Genomic DNA, 21345 nt, shown 5'->3' with positions numbered 1-21345 from the left:
GATGGAGACCCACCTCCCATGAAAAGCTCTGTTGTGACCTGTGTTTAGGTGGACACCTAAGTTGTCTTGCCACCCTACTTCAGAGAATAAGATGCTTCAGGATGTTGGCCAACTTGAGCYGTCGTAACGGTTCTCAGATTGTGGTCTAACGATTCCAGTGCTCATCCRCTGTTTAACCTGCAGGGGTTTGAACCCCTCTGCTCCAGAAACATGCCTTTGCCACCTGGCTTTGGGGGGTATCCTGAGCCAAATCATTCCCTACCAGTCTTCTGAAGCTAAGCTATCGTGCATTCAGGCTAGAGTCATGTGGGAAGCCAGAGACCAAGCAAGCCTGGGCTTAGGCTAGTAGCTAGGTACTCAGAGAGGGAATAGGTTTTCAACAGATTGATTGATCGCMTGTAGATATAGGCAGTTTTCTTTTGACTTCCCATGATCTCAGTAGAACAGAAGGTATCTAACTAAAGTGTGAAGAAATCTCTGAAGGCCTCTGTCCAGTGAGTGGAGAGGAAAATGCAGAATTTTTTCGGGCTAGACTTTTCCCTGTGCATCTTCGGAGGTACCTCTTTTTCTATTGGATGTTTTGAGAAGTTAACCCCTATGCCAGGCTGCCAAAGGCATCCGTGTTAAATCTGACTTTTCAATGTGTTACCTTCACTTTGTTATAACTGTTTGTATCTTTAAAATGTAGCATCTGAAAAATATAGCACCTAAAAATATATACCTACAAGTATATGTTAAAGTGTACCAGGTTGGAAAGTAGGGCACAGGCAACTAAGGGCTTCCTTCTGAGTTTAATTCCTGCAGAAGTGCCTTTCTTTTGGCTTGCTTTATTAAATACTYGTGTTCTAGTACCTGCAATTAATTACTTTATGGTTCAAAAGGCAACTGTGTCTTTAAGTATGCAACTCATGTTTGTTCCCAGASCTAGTGCTTCTTGGGTGATATCCTTCTAGAAAAAAATGGAATGTTATCATATAATTAGAGTGTATCACCATGTATATGCATCTTAGCTTATGCTTTCAAGGGGTAAATTAGGAATGAATRCACAGTCTTAAGCCTCGTATTTTGTAACTACTGAATGTTGGCTTTTATTCAGCCTTATTTAACATGAACATTTTTGTAGATATTGTCATCATTTAATTAAATGTAAAACTGAAAGATCAGAATTCTACTGTGTGGAACTCCACTGACCTTTCCTCCTAACTCAGGTCACCAGGGTGTTGTTACTGACAGACACTCAGTATAGATCACTGCCACCTGAGCTGAGAGAGTAATTGCTAGTTAGTAGGCTATTATTGCTGGATGTACTGGCCACTAAGAGGAACGTGAGATACTTGGTCAGAAGTCTGATATTTACTCCCAAGTACTGGGGGTAGTGTCCTCTGGAAGATCTGACTCATTTTGCCATGTAGTCTTAATTTATTTTTTTTTTCTTATCTTTACCCATGAGTCTTGCTCCTTAGCTCCTGCAGGTCTCACTGCTGCTCTTTGCTTCATACTAGTTTTCTGTGCTTCGGGTCTTTTCGTAAAATCAGGTTGCTCCTTTCTTTACGATTTGGGAGGAAGAGGAAGGGTATGAGGTTGCACTGTCTTTCTATTGCTTTCCAATGCTCATTTCTGACACCTGGCAGGTTTTGATAACTCAAAAGAGCTGTTGGAGGAAGGGCTGATTCCAAGGGGGCCTTAAAGGGAAGCAGGTACACTTGGCACGGTAGTGTTACACATAGGGCTGCGTAGGATGAAGCACGCCCAACATAATAGACCAGTCAGTCCCTTATGCTGTTTTTCACCAAATCTTTCCTGCGTATGTGCAAATTAAGATCCTTCTCTCCCCTAAACTTGGACAACTTTCAAGTGGGTAGCAAAGGGCATGTCACAAATGTGTCACATTCCTGTGGACACATTTCAAGACCATTCAATAAGGGCTYAGGCTAAGTCACTTGACAGTTAGGACAACCTAATAAAATGCCTGTGGCTAGGCAATGAATAGTAATGCATTGCTAATCAAAGTTTTCAGTTTGTGTACCTACARTTGAGACAGTATTGGCTACCACATTTACTTTATGATATATGAAATATTAAATAATAGGCTATCCCAGTTAGGAGCAGGGCATTTTTGGTGAAGTGACAGTGGAAGTTTGACCATAGCACTGCTATGCTGATATGCATAGCAAATATTTGAGTAGAAATGCAAACTGTGTAACAGAGATTTACAGTGTAGATTGAAGAGGATTCTGTCCTTTAAGGAGGACTGTTTCAGAGATTTAGTGAATTATCTAAATTTAACTTTGCCTTTTACTGTGGAGCTGCTTCTGCTGACTGGTTGTACCACAGTTGCTACAGCAGTAAATGCTGCTTTGCATTCAAGGAAATGGATTTTCATAGTTGCATCTGAAAAAAAAATGTCATAGGTGAAATAAGCTAAACTGTATAAAAATTATTAGCAATATCCTTTTTTCAAATAATTCACATTAAGCAACCTAATGTTTTTTTAAAAAAATCACATTTGGGGTATGTAAGATATAGCCATATTTGGAAGAGCTAGTAAGTCTGTTGTACTGGTGATTATATAGTGTGAGGAGGGTTGGAGATTTGCTTCCTTGCCAGTTTTAATAGAGGCGAGGTAACTAATTCGATTCTGGACGCTTTCATGATGAGTTGCTTGGAGGTGTTCAAATTTGCTTATGACATAGTCCCTTCTGAGTTAAGGAGATGGAAATGAGACACTAAAAGGCTTTCTTGAAGTGCTTCCATGTTTTTCAGCTCAGTACATCACATTTGATATTAATATTAGGTACTGAGGCAAAGTCATCAGGTAGAAAAGGGAGGAAATATAGAAACAGTCATTTTCTTGTGTGTTTCCTCAGGATGCTATTTTGAGACTTAAAAAAAAAAAAAAAAAAAAAATCATGCCTTGCTGATGAGGCTGCTGTAAACCGGAGAAGTGGCAGATGTAATTTAAGTCCCAGGGCCCTGCCCTAGAAGAGGTCCAACACTGGCAGCATACATATTGCTTATATGAAAGCGAACAGATGGATACATTTGGTCAATCCTGCTGGGTTCGTATGGAAACCTTCAGAATTTTTCTTACTATTTTGAGTGGAATACTTAAATCTGTTGTCTGCTAAGAGTCTGCGGTTGCCCACGATGGATGCTTTTGTAGCTTCAAGAAGCGAACATTTCCTTACTGTGGCTGTCTTCAGATCAGATTTGTTTATCTGACTGATGAAAGCCTTTGTTCCTCCTCCTATACCACAGGACCAGTTCAGCTCACTGAAGGAGTAAACTGGGTTTTTCTCAGCTTCTGTGGCATAAGAACTGTCAGCTGAGTCTTAATCATGGAGCTATTACTGGTAGTGAAAATGCAGGAGGCAGAAGAAATCCAGCTTGCTTTTCAGATGCTAGATTGATTGCAGAGACAAGTTCTGGTTATTTTGGGGGAGCTGGGTGAGAAAGAGGAGGAGATGGGGAGAGCAACACTTCCTTTCACTGAGAAAAACGGTAATTTTCTGAATACTAATTCATGCTAAACCTCTTGCTGATGCTTTYCCATGTTTCTGAGTTCAAAACAACTGAAAGCATCAGAAGAGTAGAGACTCAAAGAGGAGGAGTGTAGCATATTAGAAGCACACAACTTGAAGTGTYAATACCTGGTATGGGAAAGGGTGGGATTAATCTATAATGCCTRGAAATTGTCATGTTTTTAGTCCTCACAGGTTAGTGTGTCTGTGTGCATGTSTGCACATGTGTAATGATCTAATAAATATCTATCATGTCACAAAAAGAATCGGGGTACGACTAAATCATTCTAAAAGCCTATCATACAGACCTGCTAAGATCTGTATCATCATCCAGCCATCTTTTTCCAAGTGTGTGGCATATATGTAAGCAGAGTATTTAGACACTATCAGTGACAGCTCTGCTCGGTATTACAATTCTTAACATCACTCCTGCATGTGGAATCATGTAAGAAATKGAATACTTTTATCAGAAAGTTCTAGCTTTTCAGCTAAGCTGTAAACAATGTAGGAAGAAAAATGAAATCCCTGATATTAAATGCATGGTTCTATGAAGATTACAATTGTGTGAGTTCTCACTTTTCACAAATAAAGATAAATAAAAATAAAGCCTCACAAATTTCTTTGAACAACTTGCTACAATGATTTTCTTCATTAAAAATGGGGGTTAGGAAAGAAGAGTAGAAACTGAGCTTACTGGGAGAGAAAAAGAGGGCTTCAATTTAATGAAATATTCTTTTTAAATTCCTGTCTCATCCTCTTGAGCTATATGCTTTTCACACAAACACCACTGTTCACTTTCATTGGTAATGGACTTTCCTTGATATCTTTTTTGGAGGTTTTGATTTGATAGTCCTCCTGGAGTAGTTTAGGGGATTAAACTGAATAGCACCATCAGACCTAGTTAAAACATAATACTAATATAGAAAAATCCATGTATGCTAGTTGAAATACACTTCTTAACGGAGGTTTAACAGTCATTTCATTCTCCACTGTTCATCACGTTCACACACGTGGGATGGGCATTAGCAGACTGAGCTACATCTTTTCATTTCAATTCTGCAGCAGTGTCTCTTCGTGGTAATATTTTATGTAGTAATAATTTTCTTCCTATTACAGGTTGTCTAACTATGCTAATGGCAGTAGACTGGCCATAGAGACATTCGTGAGAACTACCTTTGCAGTGACATTTAAACAATTTATTTGATCTTGCTTTAGCATACCTGCTCATGCCTTTTCTACTCTGTTGTCGACCTTGGGAGAACTTTGTGTATAATCATGGGTCTTTCAATCATATTTAACTTCACAGAAATTTTCATACCATTTTGTAGTGTATCACTTCTGCACTCTTTGGGATTTGCAGTGTATGTGCTGTCAGGTGGGCACCTCTTGGCTCCATGGGCATGCTTCGATAGCAGCTGCCCAGCAGCTCCAAGGCAGGGTGCCTGGCTGAAGATGCATAAGAGTATGCAATTTAGGGGATATTTACCTTTTACTTCCCAAAGCAGGAAGTGCTGTACAAATGATGCTGTCAATTTTTTTTTTTGTGTATGTGTGTCTGTGGGTATGATAATAGAAAAAATAGGAAGAAGTAAGGGTTGATGGGGTTTTATATCCAAGTATTATATAAATCTCTTAAACTAGCCTGTTGTAAGGATCACCTTACAAAATGTCATTTAGAGATTTTGAAGACTATGGATTTGTAGCTGAAATGTGCTACTGGTGTGGGAGTGCGGTTGGATGAAAGCCTGAAATTATGACTTTGCTTTGTGAGGATGTGTTTTGTCCTGTGGTTAGTATAGCTTCTCACATACCTGACCATGTAAAGAGGTGCTCTGAGAGTAAGAATAGTTAAAACAGATTAGCACTGGCACGATAGTTGCTATCCCCTGTTGTCCCCCCTCAGCTGCTATCAGCATGAAATGTACTCTTAAGTGTTGCTATAAAACCATCCAAGCCACAAAACAATGAAATCAAAAGGCAAGAAAATAACTGAATTAATTAGAGAAAGAAATATACTTATTAGGTTGTTAATATAATTCATGCAGTCTGTGAGGGCTGGCTGGGTGGTAGAAACTTAAGATCACTGTTGAATTTTTACACTGAGGATAACCTTCCCATTCCTTAAAAACATTGGTCCCTGATAGCTTAGAAATTAGTGTATGTAGGTTACCTGCTACATTATGRCCCCTGTCTGGCAAACATTTGAAGCACATGGTTAATCCCTTAAATTTCTGTTGAAATAATTATTTTTTCAAAGATAAGCCCACAAGTTTTATATTTGGCTGTTTCATAAATATTTTAGAATGAGGTGCAGCTTACGCTGCTGAGTGTGTTTCATGCCACTCTTCATTTCCCAATCCTGGTCATGAAAWGCAGTCAATATTTCAGAAATTTATGGAAAAGGTAAGCTGCTTGTGTGGATGGGTCCAACAACTGGYCTTGGTATATATCTGTATGCGGTCTGTTACCGAGTTTCTGAATGGGACTCACTGTCCACACGTAGCAGCTGGTSTACAAGCAACAATAATTAGGTGTTTCTCACTGTTCTCAAAAGCCCTGAAACTTCCCTTTTGACAGGGGAACTTTTAAGCAATCAGTCAGTTCCCCTAAAGTCATCGGTTTTGGTTTCTCTTGTTTGCAGCGGTTTAGTATCTAGGTCTCACCTACCATTATCCTGCATCTTCTGTACAACCATGGTTGGGTGAAACAAGTGGTGCAGGTGGAAGACAGTGGCAGACCATATCCTTGAGGTGAAGGAAATGGGATGTACCTTGACTTTCTCAAGTGACAACATTCATGAGTGTGTTGCTTATAGCTATCTGTACGTAGGCACAGATAAGCTAATATTTTCTGTGCACTGCCATTAATAAAATCCTAAATCAGTGTTTAGAGGTGTTTCATCTGTTAAGATTTTTTCCCAGAAACTTTTTTATATGTAGCTTTTCTTTATTAAAATAAATTAATCRTTGATGGTAATGTAAAATCACAGGAAGCTAAACCACTATGTATTTTCTCAGATACGCTGTTTCTTTTGCCTCCTTCCTTTGGATCTGAGTGTGGGTCTCTTCAGTGTTTACTCAACCTGTGTGTACTTTTTGTTTTTCCCCATMTGGTGTCTACTTTAATACCAGTCTGACTGTTGCAGTGTGAGGAGTACCTTAGCCTTCTCTGTATCAGACAGAAAAGAAGTAAAATAGAGATGAAAATACATGTTTCAGGAGAGAAGAGGTAATCCCTGCTATGGATTTTTTTTCTCCCTCTACATGATTTTTTGTTCTGCTTTTTTGTTTTAGTTTTATTTGTTTGGGCAAGTTTCTTGCCATTTACCTTTGCATTTGCATTTCCTATTGATTGGCAATTTTTGAACTGTTTATTGTGCTCTTTTGTTTAGCTGTTCAAGAGCTAAAACAAAAGCCACCAGGCCCTGTGAGGGACACATTTGCATGCGGCGAGTGTTGCCCGAGGAAAAAGTAATTGCTAATGCATATTTATGTGGCACAAATTTGCCATTTGTTTATGCATAAAATTATCAATAGTGCAGGGCGGCCCAGCCGTAGAAAATGGTGACCTTTTTAGCTTAATAAATAGAAATCAGCTGTTATTGTGAAGAGATCAGCCATTTATTCTGTGTTGAGGGACACTGTCGGGAAAATGTAGATTGGTGCTGGCAATATCATTAAATGGAAGGCCAGTGACCCTTTCGGTATAGTCTATTATACTTTATCTAATAGGGGATAAATGACTGTGGTTGGCAAATAGATTTTTAAAAGTGTAAAAAAAAAAAAAAAAAAAAAAAAAAAAAAAAAAAACCTTCAATGTTGACTCTTGTTCCTCATATAGATTATGAACAGGTAGACAGTGACGAGGTAATTTTGCATAAGCCTGTTGGTATTTTTCTGTATAAAGCGGTGTTTTGGGGGGAGGGGGAGTTTTTTTTTTTTTTCCTTAAAAAAAAGAAAAACCTCTGTTTAGACTAGTTATTGATTACTTTGGTTTGGAGTAGGAAAAATAACCAAAGCTGCTGATTCTTCCTAGTTCAYCTGGTCAAAAGAAATATCCTGCTGAAAGGGACATAAAATAATTATGTTTTGGCTGGTGAAATGAGAACTCATTTCAAAGTGGAAGGAAGAGTCTTTTTTGAAGACAACAGAAATTTAAAAAGCAGTTACACTTTTTTCTGGTATGCATTCAACTTTTAAAATGTGGATAAAAATCTGCCAGATTACAGCCCAAGACACTGAAGACCTCATCTGCAGAACAGTTTCACAGAAGATGTAGCAACATAATTCCCTTTAATGCTGCTCTGCTAATTCCCTTCAACCTTAATGGGCGGGCTTAAGATCTGAGGAATCAAGAACTAACAGCCATAAGCCTCAGGAAGTTCATGTAAAAATGAAAGGATAAGTAGAAAACCTCGTGTTTGTGTTTCATTCTGTTCTCTGTGGTGCATCGCGTCGTGCATAACTGGAAGCAGTTTTATCCACTGTATGGGTGAAATGCGGAGAAATGTGAGTCACGGTGACTGGAAATGGTTGTGTGTTCTGCACGTGTTGTGTTCTGGGCTGGACATTTGATTTTAGCCCCAAGAAAGAACCAACAGATGCTTGTAATCGCAATGTTTTATATCTGAGACTGTGCTAGATTATGAGTGCGCCTTATCTGTGTACCCTCCGTGGCTATATGAGGTGGCCACCACTGTGGTGGGACTGGAGAGTGGCAAATGTCATCTTCACAGAAAARCCACCACAGTGCATGTCACTGAGTGGCATCTTCCTGGTGGCCTCAGTGTAAGAAACAAATGGGTGAACGGAAAGAAAGAGCCTGCAACTAAAATCAGTGGAATCAGTCTTCCTGAGGCAGGGCTGTGTAGGGAGGATGGTGCCTAGGGTTGTCTGAGACCAATGAGAGAGACAGAACTGTTGAAGGCTATTGATCTGCCATTTCCACTAGCATTAAAATTTAGGTAAAGTGATCAAGTAATACAATAATACATAATACAGTGCATAGAATATGTTTTACAGTGTATAATACGCTGCAATAACATAGCAGGAATCTTTGTAAGAAYGTGTGCTGTTGTTTGAGATTTCTTCATCCCAAACAGCCTTTCCCCCCATTTAAGGGAAAAGATTCTGGAGTCGTCTCTGCGTGCTTTTTCGTGCATCTAACTCCGGTTGCCAGAGCACTTGCCCTATCCTGCAACTATTTTGTAGATGTCCCAAATAATGGTCCCCAAACCATATTGCTGCAAAACCAAAAAGATTGGAGGTCTTAGTACGGAAATACAGAAACAATCAAAAAATACCTAAGTGTGGGTAGTATAAGTTTAAATATTAAAGTAAAAGAAAGTAAAGTAAAAGTAAGTTTTCTGAAGTCTCTATTAATACTTGGGCATTACCTCATCTTCTTGTTAATAAGCAGGTATTACCGGCTTTTCTTCCTTTATAAACAGATTTTCCCTTCTTACTTCGACAAGTTAGTTAAGCCTTGCTCATTCGAAATAGATCTGATTTTTATGCAGGTGTCCCCAGCTCCACTCCTGAAAGCGTTCTTCCTCTCTGCGGCAGAGCCCCTGGCCAGGTGTTGGCCGTTCTTTTGCTTTTTCTTTCCTCCCAACGATAACGTGACCCTTTTGGAGCACGCTGAGTRAGACCTGGCAGGTACGAATGGGAGGTGATCTGATACCTGCCAGCAAGATTTGTGGAGCTAAAATTAGCAAGTAGAAAATGTTTGCATATACTATGTAGGGGGCCATGCTGTCGTAAACTAACCTGGCTCTGGTGAGATTTTAGCTCCGTGTATTATTTTTATATCTGTCACTGTTGTTATTACTGCTGTATCTGTAGCTGCGTAGAGGCTAGGGGTGTAGGTGTGGAAGATGCTGAAGGTAAGTAAGTACAAAGAAATAAGAAAACAGGGCTTGTGCCTTGGCTTATGGAAGGTTGCAGAAGTTTTCTAAAGAGGCGTCAGTAGAGGGAGGAGACAGGTCAGAGAGGAGGCAAGGCTGAGCAAACAATCTCAGCCATCAAAGGTTGCAGCGGAAAATACAGAAACGAAGGAAGCAAGTATTGCCTTTTCTTGGTAATTCTGCTCGTGGAGTGGGCAGGAGGTATCACCGTGCCTTGTTTCTAGGCTGCAGGGGAAGACGAGCAAACGCATGGGAATGTTTGCTTACTGTAAACAAGCCTTGCAGGTCTGATCTTCACCTGACCTTACCTGGCTTTAGCCTCTGTGATTTTTCTGGGGTCAGATCTGAAGGAGGAATGAATGAGTGGAGTGGGTTTGCACTCCTCAGCTCCTGGTTGACTAATAGTGTGTTAGTTAGGGAAGACAAAGGACGAATTTTATGCTGTGCTAATTAGTTGACGAATGGTTAATAAGATAACCAGTCCAACACAAGTTAAGCAGTTTCTATTTTCTAATTCTTTGAGATACTGTTAACAACGTAGTTTGATAAGTCCTAAAGATCTTGACCTTCTCTTTTTTTAGTTCCTCAAACATCCATTTATTTGAAAAACCTGTAAAGATTCTAACCTTGCTGAGAGCACAATTTTGCATTTGAGGAAATTCATATACGAAAATATAGAAAGCGCATTTCTCTTTGCTCAGCTGATTGCTCAAAAAACAGTACAGAAAATCAAGTTTTATCCTTGCCAAGTTTTGCCTGCATGCAGAGCTCAGTATGAACCAGGGATGGTCATCTTTCGAAACTATGCTCCAGCCTGTTCTCACTAGTTTTATTAAGTGCCTGTCATTTTCACTGAGTCTTATCAGAGCTGTAGRGCTGACAAAGTAACTCTATCAGGTTAAATCAGTGCAGAAAGGGTCTGGCTTTGGAGGAGTTTTTTCAGAGGCATGTTTTTTTCTTTTTTTGACAGAAATTCTATTTATTTGTATTCAGAAATGTTTCTTATTCCAAATCAATTATTTTGGTTAGACTAGATTAATATTAAATTATTAAAATATGGTAAYACATCTTTGGGATGCACAATATGACTGAAATGACAGATGCATGACACCTGCAACTGTGTGGTCTTACATGTGTGTGAACCTGAGACGTTATGCCACAAGCGTGGTCTCAGACTTGCTTCTGTAGCTGCGTTCATGTGGTCCCGTCAAATAACGACAGTACCAAATTTTATATTTTTCTAATCACTGCTTTGATGTGCACGTGGGAGTGGTGTAAAGCTTATTTTCTCCATTTTGCAGCTGGGTAAACTGAGGTGCAAAGCTGGTAGTCRGGCGCCCATGGCTAGCGAGGGCCACTGGAGCAACGAGCCCAGTGCCGCAGCTCCATGTGCCCATGTCCCCGGCCTCTACGAAGGGGTCCCCGTGGTGCAAAACGCTTCCCACCCTCTGCAGTGCCTTTCAGGTTGGGGAGTAAAACCGCGGCGGCCATGGGCGCAGCGCGTGCCAGGAGAGGTGCGGGGGCTCGGCCCCCCCAAGCCACGCGGCTCCCGCGGCGCTGGGGGTTCCCACGGCCGACGTCCAGCTTCGGGGCCTCTGGACACTTTCAACACTCCAGAGAAACAGCAATGTATAGTCCTATCTTCCTGCTAGTTTGAGCTCCATATTGATTTATGATGCTAATAAGTGCCACTTTAGTTCTCATAATGTCTTTTTAAAATTTATTTTATTATTTTTTTCCCTATTACATATTTCTATGGCAGCTTTTACATGTGATGTATTTTGGGTCACACATTAATTTACACCAGCCTCTGTTCTGCAAAAAAGAGTTCACGAACTAAATGAAAAGGAATGGGGAGGGGGGATGTCTAGCAGAGCCCAGGCTTTTGTTTCATGTTTTGGGTGCATTTTCTTTTTCAAATAAAATTGTTGATATGCGTTTGCTTTTATTTTTCTAGCCTTCCTCTTGCTGATGACTGGGTTCCTGTTTGATCCTGTTTACAAGCTTCCGAAGATTGAAAATAACCCCAACTCCTCTGCATTGGGTAGGAAAACAAAACCGTATAAAGACATATTGCAATTACTTTGGAGGGCTAACAGTATGGGAGTGTGTGGTATGAAGGAAGAGCTTGTGGAGAAAAAGAAGGTTACTAGGTTAGCACAAAAGACATTAATGTACCTAATTTTTCTCACCCACTTCTTCTGGACTGGGGAGGAGGGGGTGTATCAGTAGGTAAATGAGGATATTCTCCAGTATATGTTCTTCCATGATAACTATTTTAGGTTTGACTGTACTTTCTGGTTCTCATTCAAACAACTCTGCAGTTTTATTTTTATGTATTCAAAATCTAAGAAAGATGAGTTTGAAAGATTTGAGGTTTTTCTATTTTTTTTTTTAAGTTTATTGACAAGATAAAAATTATCTCACAGTTACTATAAACTTCTGGGTATATGTGTAATATCTGATTAGGACTGATTTGTAAGTATACCTATTTTAAATACTGCATTTTTACAAACAGTTTATGAAATCACTTTTTTTTTTTAATACACTTAAGGAAAGTAGATAGAGAGCAATTCACTTAAGCGTTGTTGTTGGCCTGACAGGTGACTCAGCTGTAGGTAATTCCACAGTTARTGTATCAGCTTGAACCCATAGCAGTCTTTGTGCTTAACCTGACTGCTGTGAATAGTAAATGTTTGTAGAATTAGGACTTCAAAGACAAGCACCTCCTTGAAAGTAGTGTGCTTTTTAGCCTGTTGTCATTGACTTCAGGAAGAGCAGGACCTGTCAAATGCTTTTGAGTGCAATGTGATTATCCTTGGGTGAGGCTTCACCTACTTTGACCAGGCTCCTGTTGTGTTTGTGTGTTCTGGTATAGTTTGTGCCTTGACAACGGGAGTGGGAAATGCTATCAAATCACAAATCTAAATCCAGCCAGACTGACAGATGCTGTTTGTGTCTAGTTTTCGTGGGGGGGGGTAAGGAAGAGGCACGGAAAGCCATAGAGAAGCAGGCCCAATGTATCTAAGGATTTAGGGCCAGCTAGAAATGAAAGTGATGAAAACTGTGGGACAGCCTTGATTTCCACGGGGATTTGTCCACATGCCGCGAGTGGGCTCTTCTGCGGTTCTTGTCGGGATGAAACTTCTGATTAAGTCTGAGTGCAGGGTTATCAGATTGATAGAAAATTTTCTGGTGTAAATCCAGTGTTTTCCTGCTTCTTAGGGAGGCCTTAAATACATACGAGATCACAATCTAAATCATTGCGTTTTAAAATGATTGATTTATATAGAAAAAGTTTTATGATTCACTTTTCTCTTTTTAACGGCCAGAAGTCAGTTGTGAAATTCTTGTATTTCTTCCTCTTCTAAGTAATCTTATCAAACAAGAAATTGCCAATTTACCAACTGGTGCTTAATAACCAAGGAAGTGAAACTTGTACTTAAGAGGGGGAAAAAAGTCTTTTACTGAATTGCTGAATTATTTTTTGGGGGGAGAGGGGCAAAGAGGGTTGTAAAAACTTATCATATACTAGGCAACTTTTYGTTGGTTTTTGTTTTGCCTTTTTTTTTTTGTTAAGGCTTTGGTTCTGAAGAGGGGTCACCAGCCTTTGCAAGTGAGCCACTTTGTTGACAAATCTGTCCTCTAAATTGAACAGCATTAATTAGAACTTTATGCTACACATCCTTACTTTATAATGTGGGTGGTGATATCAACAAAAATTTATAATGAATTTGATTGAAGATGATTTTAAAAGGTCTGCCACCTGTAGATAAAAATGTGCATTACTACACATGATAATTATCAAGACTGAAGGCCGTGACGTGATCTGTTGACCTTTTGAAATCAAAACACTCGCTGTAAAGAAAAAGAGGACCAATTTCCCCAGCTATGTTAATAAAGGACAAGTCTGTGTATTCAACTATATCAACTCTCCACAGTATAGCTAGTGAAAAACATATTTTAGATTATGTATTAGGTCCAAGTTTTCTATATTCTCTTCTCTTACACTATGGCTTGCAAAGCTCTCACTTCTTTTGTGTGTTGAGGGATCTTTTTCAATCTAATGAAACACTGCACTAAAAATACTCAGGTGACAGAGACAGCAGTAAAATGTCTATGAGCCACCCTACAAAAAATCAACCAGCTTTGAGTATGCAGGATGAAGAGGAAAGTATATAGAAGCAGATTTCAGCTTCAGGCTTTCTATAGGGGCATTTACAATAAAGGAGGGAAAAATAACTCAGCAACCATCATTGTAAAAATTATGAAGAGCACTTTGATGGTCCTTTTAAAGTCAGTTCACTAAACAAGGACCAAAGCAAAAGCCTGAAAGGCAACTCGTGCTTTGCCATTAACAACCTAAGTCTGTTGTTGCTATTTGCAGTTGAGAATGAGTGCTTCTGCACACGATAACGGTGAGAAAAACTAAAAGGAAATAAAGCATATGAATGAGAGATTTTTCTCTTTTCATTTGAGTACTTGGAACACCAAGCAAGTAAAGAAGCAGCTATTTTAGCTAAGCTAATGTAATAGAAGACCGTTGCACCCAAACTGTCTCAGCAGAACTTCCTGCATAATTAGATTGTAAATCTTCTCAACTGAGGAAGTTTTGCCCAGGGTCAGATTGTCTAAGTAATAATCCATTCTACATAAATTAGAAGATTTGAACTGCTGGGATACATTATTACATTAGTTTTGTTTTTTATTCCTAATATAACTAAGGAGAACAAATGCAACATTTTTTTCCCCTTTCTTCTTTTTAATTATGTTACATCTTTACATCTCTTCAACTTTTGATTACCTCAGAAGGCCTTTTTTGTCTTTTTTAATTTGGTAATTTTCTTGAGCATTAATGATGATGTTCTCATCTAGGCAAATTAATATATTTTTAATATACTTCATAAAGTGATACCGCAGAATCCTTTATGCTACCTGATTCTGTGATACCACTTCCTCAGTGAAGCATTTAGTAAGAGATGCTGTTGCTCTTGCGCTGTGGTTTTTGTGATGCTGAAGTTTTACTTCAAGGTATGACTCCTTTGTTCTGCAAAGACTAGAATTGCTGCCTTTGGGGTAAGAATTAAAGGACGTGAGTTTACTTGTAACTGGTTTTAAAAAAAGAAGGCTTCTAAGGTTTTTATTGAATGATTTTATTTGAAAAAGAAAAGATTGCGGATAGCTTGATAGGCTTAGGTAGCTACATGTGAAAAGTGGTAGGGCCTAAATGCTGAGATCATTACTTGGGTAAAAATCACCATTGAGATTTCAGTATTTGGGCCTGCATGAGGGAAACAATATTCGTAGCATAGCACTGATTAGTGTCTATGGACATAACTGTTAGTGGTGATGTTTTTCTGTTCTACTCATGATTTGCACTATAAAATGGAGCAATGGTCAACTTTTCAGGAGAGTGTGTGCTTATTCTTACAAGAAGAAATAACTCAGAATATATTTTGCAGTTTTCACGTTTAAGGTCGTATTTAAGAAGGAGGAATATTAAAACTTTGGGGATTCAGAATCCCCAGTGCATGCTAAAAACCAGTGAGAGTGGATGCTGAGAGGCTGGTAGAAGCGCTCGCAGTTCTGCAGGGTTCAGGTTCCCAGGCATGACRTCAAGTGAGCACAATCTCCAAGGTCTGTTAGAGAGGTATTAAATAATCTAGACCTGCACAACTAAATAAGTCGTGTCTGGATTGCAAAGTCAACTTCATCTAGCTCCATGATGAGGTTTTCTTTTTTTTTTAGTTGCATGTGTGAGAGTTGAGACAAAGAAAATATAATAGAAGAAAAAGGTCTGATTTCGTTGTTAACTTTTTAATTATCCATTTATTGCTGAAAATTCTTGTGTAACATTTTATTTTTTTGCAATAAAAARGGAAACTGATTGGGGGAGGGGGAAGGCCTGAATTCCCTATTTCTCATGCACTTGCTGTGCTCAAGAGGAGAATTCAGTAGATAATCCTTGAATATGCAAGCACAGGAGGTTTTTGCTTGCCTGATGCCTGCACTGTCTGCTCAGCTGCATGGTGACTCCTCAGCTGGCCCATTCTGCAGAGCACTGACAGCTGAAGGCGAAGCATATGTCTTGGTGGAAACAGCAGGGCACTCTTGCAAAGGCCCTGGGAATAGGGGCACTCCTGTACTCAAAGGCTTGTGGTCATCTTTGCCTGATCTGCTGTGCAAGGAATAGATCTCAGGATCCTTTTTTTCTTTTTCTCCATTGCTATGAGACATCAATGGAAGTGGAAAAGCAATAACCCTGTAGAAGATGTGAAGAGAAATAATCAAGATGTCTGAAAGGCCTTTGAAACTAGTGTTTTGGGGACAAATCAAAGCAGTCATGTGCCCTTGGAAACATACAACAGGATGCATACAACAGCCATGGAAGTCAGGAGATAAATGGAGATCAAAAATAATATTTAAAATCCAAACTTGTTCTCATTACTGCTATTATAATCCCTATAAAATTACTTTTATGTGCTTAAATTGTTCAGTATTATTATTTAACAGCAAGTAGCAGTGCATTTGCTCAGGAACTCCAGAAATAAAGAAAATCAGAAATCAGACCTCAAGACTACTTTTTGAGGCAGAAATAATCCAACCATTATTTCTGGTGTAAAAGGTTTGTGAATAGCATCATTTGCCTAGAAGCTGTTTTCCAACCTAATAACTCCCAGAATAATGACCTAAAACTGTTTCCAAGAGGATTAAGGCCCATATAACTACTAGGAACTACAAGTTTTTGAAAAAACTTATTTCTCATTGGCTGAGAGGTGAGTTCTGATATAAGTTAAAGCTGCTTTCTTAGTAGAATCAGTTTCAGTCTCTCTGAAGTCAAAAGTGTTGGAGTAATCCTCTTGAGAAGGATTTTCTGAGGTCATATATATATCTATATAGGTATATAAAATTATTGCTCTAGTGGCCTCAGAGATGGTCATTTAACTGTGTTTTTAGTCCATTTGGGAGGAGTTTTTTTTAAATCTTCTGCTTTGGTTTGCCTTGGGCAGAAACCATTTAAAAAGGCTGAAATCACAGCTGAACACTTAGCTTGTTTGTTAATCAACACTTGAGCAGTCTTCATTGGAGAGACTGTGGAACAGAGAATTTATTATCTCTAATGATATTGGTGTGTTTGGTTGTGCGCATGGCGTGTGTGCTTCACTCCTGTTAATCGCTTCTTTAGCGAGTGCGATCTGTGAACTGGGTGGGAGGAGGAGTTCTGTGGGTTCAGGGTGGCTTGGGAAGATCTGCTCCGCGGGGGTCAGGTGTTACCGGTCAGAGTAACGCATGGATCTGCAGCTGAATCCATCTGATAAAGAGCTGCTCACTGAACTGCACTCTTAAAACTGGCAAAACTTCCCAATTGCGCATCAAAATCCTGGTGGCAGTAGCTCACTGCAGAAAAGGCATGAATGATAAACACCTATTGCTTTCKTCCTTTTTGAAGGAATCGGAGGTAATGTTGCACTGCATTCTGCTCCTGGCAGAATCCCAAAAGTGTCTCGACAAATCTCACTGAGGGCCTGAAATCATCAGGGAGTTAAACCAACTTTATCCTAGGGTGCCTCCACTGACAGCAATCAGGAATGTTTTACATCTGTCCCAAGATCATGCTTGGGTAAGAAGGTGAGGATGAACATCTGCCATTAGCAAAGTTAAACTCTAATTATTCCTATTTGTATTGTTTACCTGAGGAACTAGTATCGCCAGCCATTCAGGAAATTGTAATAATATGCTTACACTGTATAAAGTCTGGCATTTAGTTAAGTCTGGCATTGTGTGCAATTTGGGGGTGGCTTAGCTGACCTTCTCACTAACCAGGTAACAGTGAGATTTGGCTTCAACTGAGTAATTGTAAAAGACAGGGCCAGTTCTGTGGGAGGCTGAAATCCATYTTGAAAATTGCTGAAAGGATTTAATCAGTGATGGTACTTCACACACAGCTGAATTGGGCCCTGTTGTGGAAAATCATTGTAGTAATTTTTGCATTGGTTGATTATAGCCACAATAGGGAAAGGCAAAGAAGTGTTTGCTGATCAAATTTATGGCCAAATTCTTATTTCTGATGCAGGATGCACAGTGCCAAGAATCTGATGCATATGCCTATGAAAGATTTTTCTGGTTCTATATGTGCTATAAATATATTCCACATGGCTTTATACAAAGCTCTCTGTTATTTCAGTAAATCGCAAGCTACTAAGCCAGATCCAAAGAAGGTGAAGCTCTGAATAAAACTCTTTAGCATTTTATGATTCTGAAGCTCCATTTTAGAATATATTTGCTTTGTTAATTTGTGGCTTTGATGGTCTTGGTTGGGTAAGCATTGAAAAGATAGGGAAAAATTAATGGAAAAGAGCTTTTAACAAAACTCTCCTGTTGCAGCTAAGTTAGCAGACAGGGAAAGCAGATTGTCTTTTTTTCAATATTCTAAGTTTCAATTTAAAACTGGGAAAATATAGTTTTATTAAAAATGATTTGTTGAAGGAACAGTGGTACTGAAGATATTACCTGATGTGATTAGGTTTGGCAAAGCTGCTTCTCTGTTGTGAATACAAGTCTTTCCTGGGTTTTCACAGGAAAAATCTTTACTACTTCTGTTCCCAGCTGTGAGTTTGTGAGTGTGATTGTGCAGTCTTTTCTTCCTGAGCCTGCAGACAGCTGTGTTCAGTGGCCTTGTTGCTCCTCAGTTTTGCTGAGCAGCACTAGAATGAGATCTGGCCATTGCCTAGCTGGTTTTCCTTATTGATTTAGGAGGCTTGAATTCCAACATTGCAATTTGGGGGGGGGGGGGACATAAAAACCCAGTGTATTAGAAAAGGTAATGGGTTAACTGGAAAGGAGTGAATTTGGTTAACCTAAATAATAAGCTAAAAGTAGAACTGCAGAGGTTTTCCCTGTTGAAGCAACAGGATGCTCTGGTTTCTCAGTTCCTCCTTTTCTTTTTTTTTTTTTTCCCTCTGTCCCCAATCATCAGGCAGGCACTAGAGGAAAAAAAGAAAAGTTTTGGGTTATTTTTCCAGCAGCAGCTTGATGCTTCCAATGTGAAGCACAGCTTTGTTCTCATGATAGATGACACAAATGCCATATCATCCCACTCGGATGATTTGTCCCTTCTGCATGTGGTCCGAATTACGCCGTCTTACTGTACCTTATTCGCGTACGTAAGCTTTAACTCCTTCCAGCATTGCAAATCTGAGAAAGTGAACGGAGTGCTGCTACCTGCCGCGCGTTACCTRTGCAGCTGCTAAGTGAATGCCAAGCACGAGCCAGCTCGTGTCGTCCCTCGTACCTGTGCAATAGCCAGGGAGATGAATGGGTCTGAGAGTCGGAAAACTTCACGCAGCTGCATTGCATAATCTAAAAAAGGGAAGCGTACTGTGGGGGCCTGGTTGCTAGGCTAGCACGCGGGGCAGTGACAGCAGAGCTGGGCTTTCAGCTCTCAGACTGGATTTTCAGCACTAGCAATCAGAACAAATACTCTGCATCATTTTGCTTAGTTAAAGGAGGGGGAAAAAAGTCTGTAAGAATCAAAGACAACTGACATCCCACAGTCGCTTTTTAGTGAACCYCTGTAAACTAAGAAGAAAAAGGTAAAACATGAAGACTGTAATTTTATAAATGGTCCGATTAGCTTTGTGTGCCTTCCTCTTCAGAGCTGGACACACAACAGGAGGACAAGGCGCTGGCTGACAGCCAGGGAGTGCCAAGTTGCCCAAGCTCGGAAAACTGCTTGCGGCAGCCCCTCAAATGGGGTGCCCCAAACCAAAGCGCTGGAAACGGCGAGCTGCTTTCAAATCGTCGGGCAGGAACCGTAGAAAGGAAAAAATCCAGAGCCTGGCAACGCGAAGCTGAGCCAGCAGAGCCGATTTCCTCCCGCTCCGAGCACCTGCGAAAGGGTTAACGCGGAGGTACGCTATTGTATCGAGGATGGTCGTCTCCTCGCAGAGCCCACCGGGCTCTTGCAGGGGCCTCTCGAAACAATGAGCGCGGCGAGGCTGCTCTGTCTAATTACTCCAAGACAGGGATGCTAAAGAGGAATTAATGACAGTTGACAAGTGCAATTAATAATTATAGCAAAGCCGGGAGTCATGCAGCAGGCAGATGACAATAACAGGGTAACCGTACATGACAGCTTTCATCCGTTCCTTCCCCCCTTCCCGCTTCTTTCTTCTGCCCTTTAACGCGAGCTGCTGCGCGCAGCAGGGCCCGCACTGCGCGCTGACGGGGAAAGGGAAGGTGCCGAGATCCCGGCACCTGGGTCCGGCCCGTTTCGGTCCCTCCTATCCCTTCCTTCCCCCTCCGCGTTTCCCTCCTGAAGATAAACCAGAGTGCAAACTTGGTGGCACAGGCTTCTGTTAGCTTTCCGCCATCAGGTGTTGACAAGGCTACTTAAAATTCATGTTGGGAGATTGGAAGGAGAAGGGGACAGGGAAAGGCAGCAGCAAGCYGGAGTTGAAGTGGGATTTCCATATCAAAGGCCAGGCCTTTGGCTCTGAATGGTAATTAAAGTACCCAGATTTCATCTTCTTGGTCAGCTCATGAAAAGGAGAAAAAAAAAAATTAGAGAGAGGATTTTTTCACTCCCTTTAGACTACAGTACAGCAAGCAGTAAATTAAATGAAAGTTGAGCTAAAAGGTGCCTAACGCTTCAATCTTTTGCATCTAATAGAATCTATGATGTTTTTAAAGCATTTATTCAGTTCACATCTTCATCTTGCTGTGATTATAAAGGATATCATGTCTGCTTACATTTATTGGGCACACATCTTGGCCTTCCCAGGGTAGTAAAAGGATTTCACTTTGCATTATGTTGCTGTTGTGCTATGGCATATATATATATATATATATATATATATATATATTTATTAGGAGAGAGAAAAAGGCACATTTCTCTAATTTCTAGCTGGTCATTGTAAGAACCACTAACACCGAGAACCAAATAAATGCAAATTTAATGAGGCATAGGGAACTGGTAATGAGATACAACAGCCTCTCACCTTGAGGTTGCTGGTTCAAACCCAGAGCGTGTTGTGACTGAAAGTGGCCACAAACCAGCAGTCATGTGGCAGTAAATGTGCAGTGCTTTGTCACCTCAGTACAGGTCCAGGTGGATATGTAGTCATTAAATGAAAGCCCTACTGGTACTTGTTGGTTGCYCAAAGGATTGGATGTCCTCCGGACTTCTTCCCTTTTGAGAGGACCTTCTTCAAGTCAGAGCTAGGCTGCAACATTCTCTTCCTTTGCTGTTCCAGTATGTAGAGGTCTCCAGTCTCTGGAGCTGTCAGTTAGGTCTTTCACAGGTACTGAGTGAACTTCCAAAGTCCTGGAGTTTCACTTATGCTGCTGCTGGTGTCTTGATTTGCCCTTCAGTTTGTCTCGAGATCTGCACTTGCTAGACAGTTTCTCGAAACCTTGAACTCCTTCCTGTGGGTTTGCACCTCCGTAAATCTGTGGTTGCACCCTCTTTGGCTAAGTGTCCTGGAGGAAAAAGCAGTTTATCCCTTTTCACTTCTGCTTCATATCTATGAAAGCTTGAGAGGATCCCAGCCTTAAGTTTCAAAGCTGCACGTGTATAATTAAAGGTGACCAGGCTGGGTCTCTTTCACTGATTCGGTGCCTGCTACAAGTCTCTGGAAATATCTCTCCTGACCCCACTGGATGCTGGATCAGTTCCCTCAGCTGCAACTCTGAAGTCGAGATGTTCTAGCATGTTTTCCTATAATTGTATCTCTCCTATAGCAAATATATGCCTTTTGACATAATGATTTTGGTACTGCATGTTATAGCTGTACTGGTACAAATAGACACCACCTTTGGTGGCAAAAGAGGCAGACCTTTTTTTTTTTTTTTTTAAAAAAAAAAAAAGGCTCCTTGAAACAAAGTTGAATGTAGAACACAGCCAAGTCAGCTGCCGGT

General features: G+C 40.3%; 1 protein-coding gene across 5 annotated transcripts in view; it reads left to right on the top strand.

Annotated features, from left to right (window-relative positions):
• Positions 1–21345, top strand: part of SOX5 (SRY-box transcription factor 5) — a 636975-nt gene that overhangs the window by 138643 nt on the left and 476987 nt on the right. For all 5 annotated transcript variants that reach the window (XM_085324081.1, XM_085324084.1, XM_085324083.1 and 2 more), the window contains one exon: positions 11384–11470. The gene's annotated coding sequence lies outside the window, so the exon portion shown is untranslated. The remainder of the gene's footprint in view (positions 1–11383; positions 11471–21345) is intronic.

Source organism: Rhea americana, unplaced genomic scaffold (assembly GCF_003343005.1).
Source record: "Rhea americana isolate MKP2758 unplaced genomic scaffold, rheAme1 scaffold_9, whole genome shotgun sequence".
NCBI classification, from domain to species: Eukaryota; Metazoa; Chordata; class Aves; order Rheiformes; family Rheidae; genus Rhea; species Rhea americana.
The sequence above is the reverse complement of the archived record's forward strand: the minus strand, read 5'-3'. Positions and strand labels throughout refer to the sequence as shown.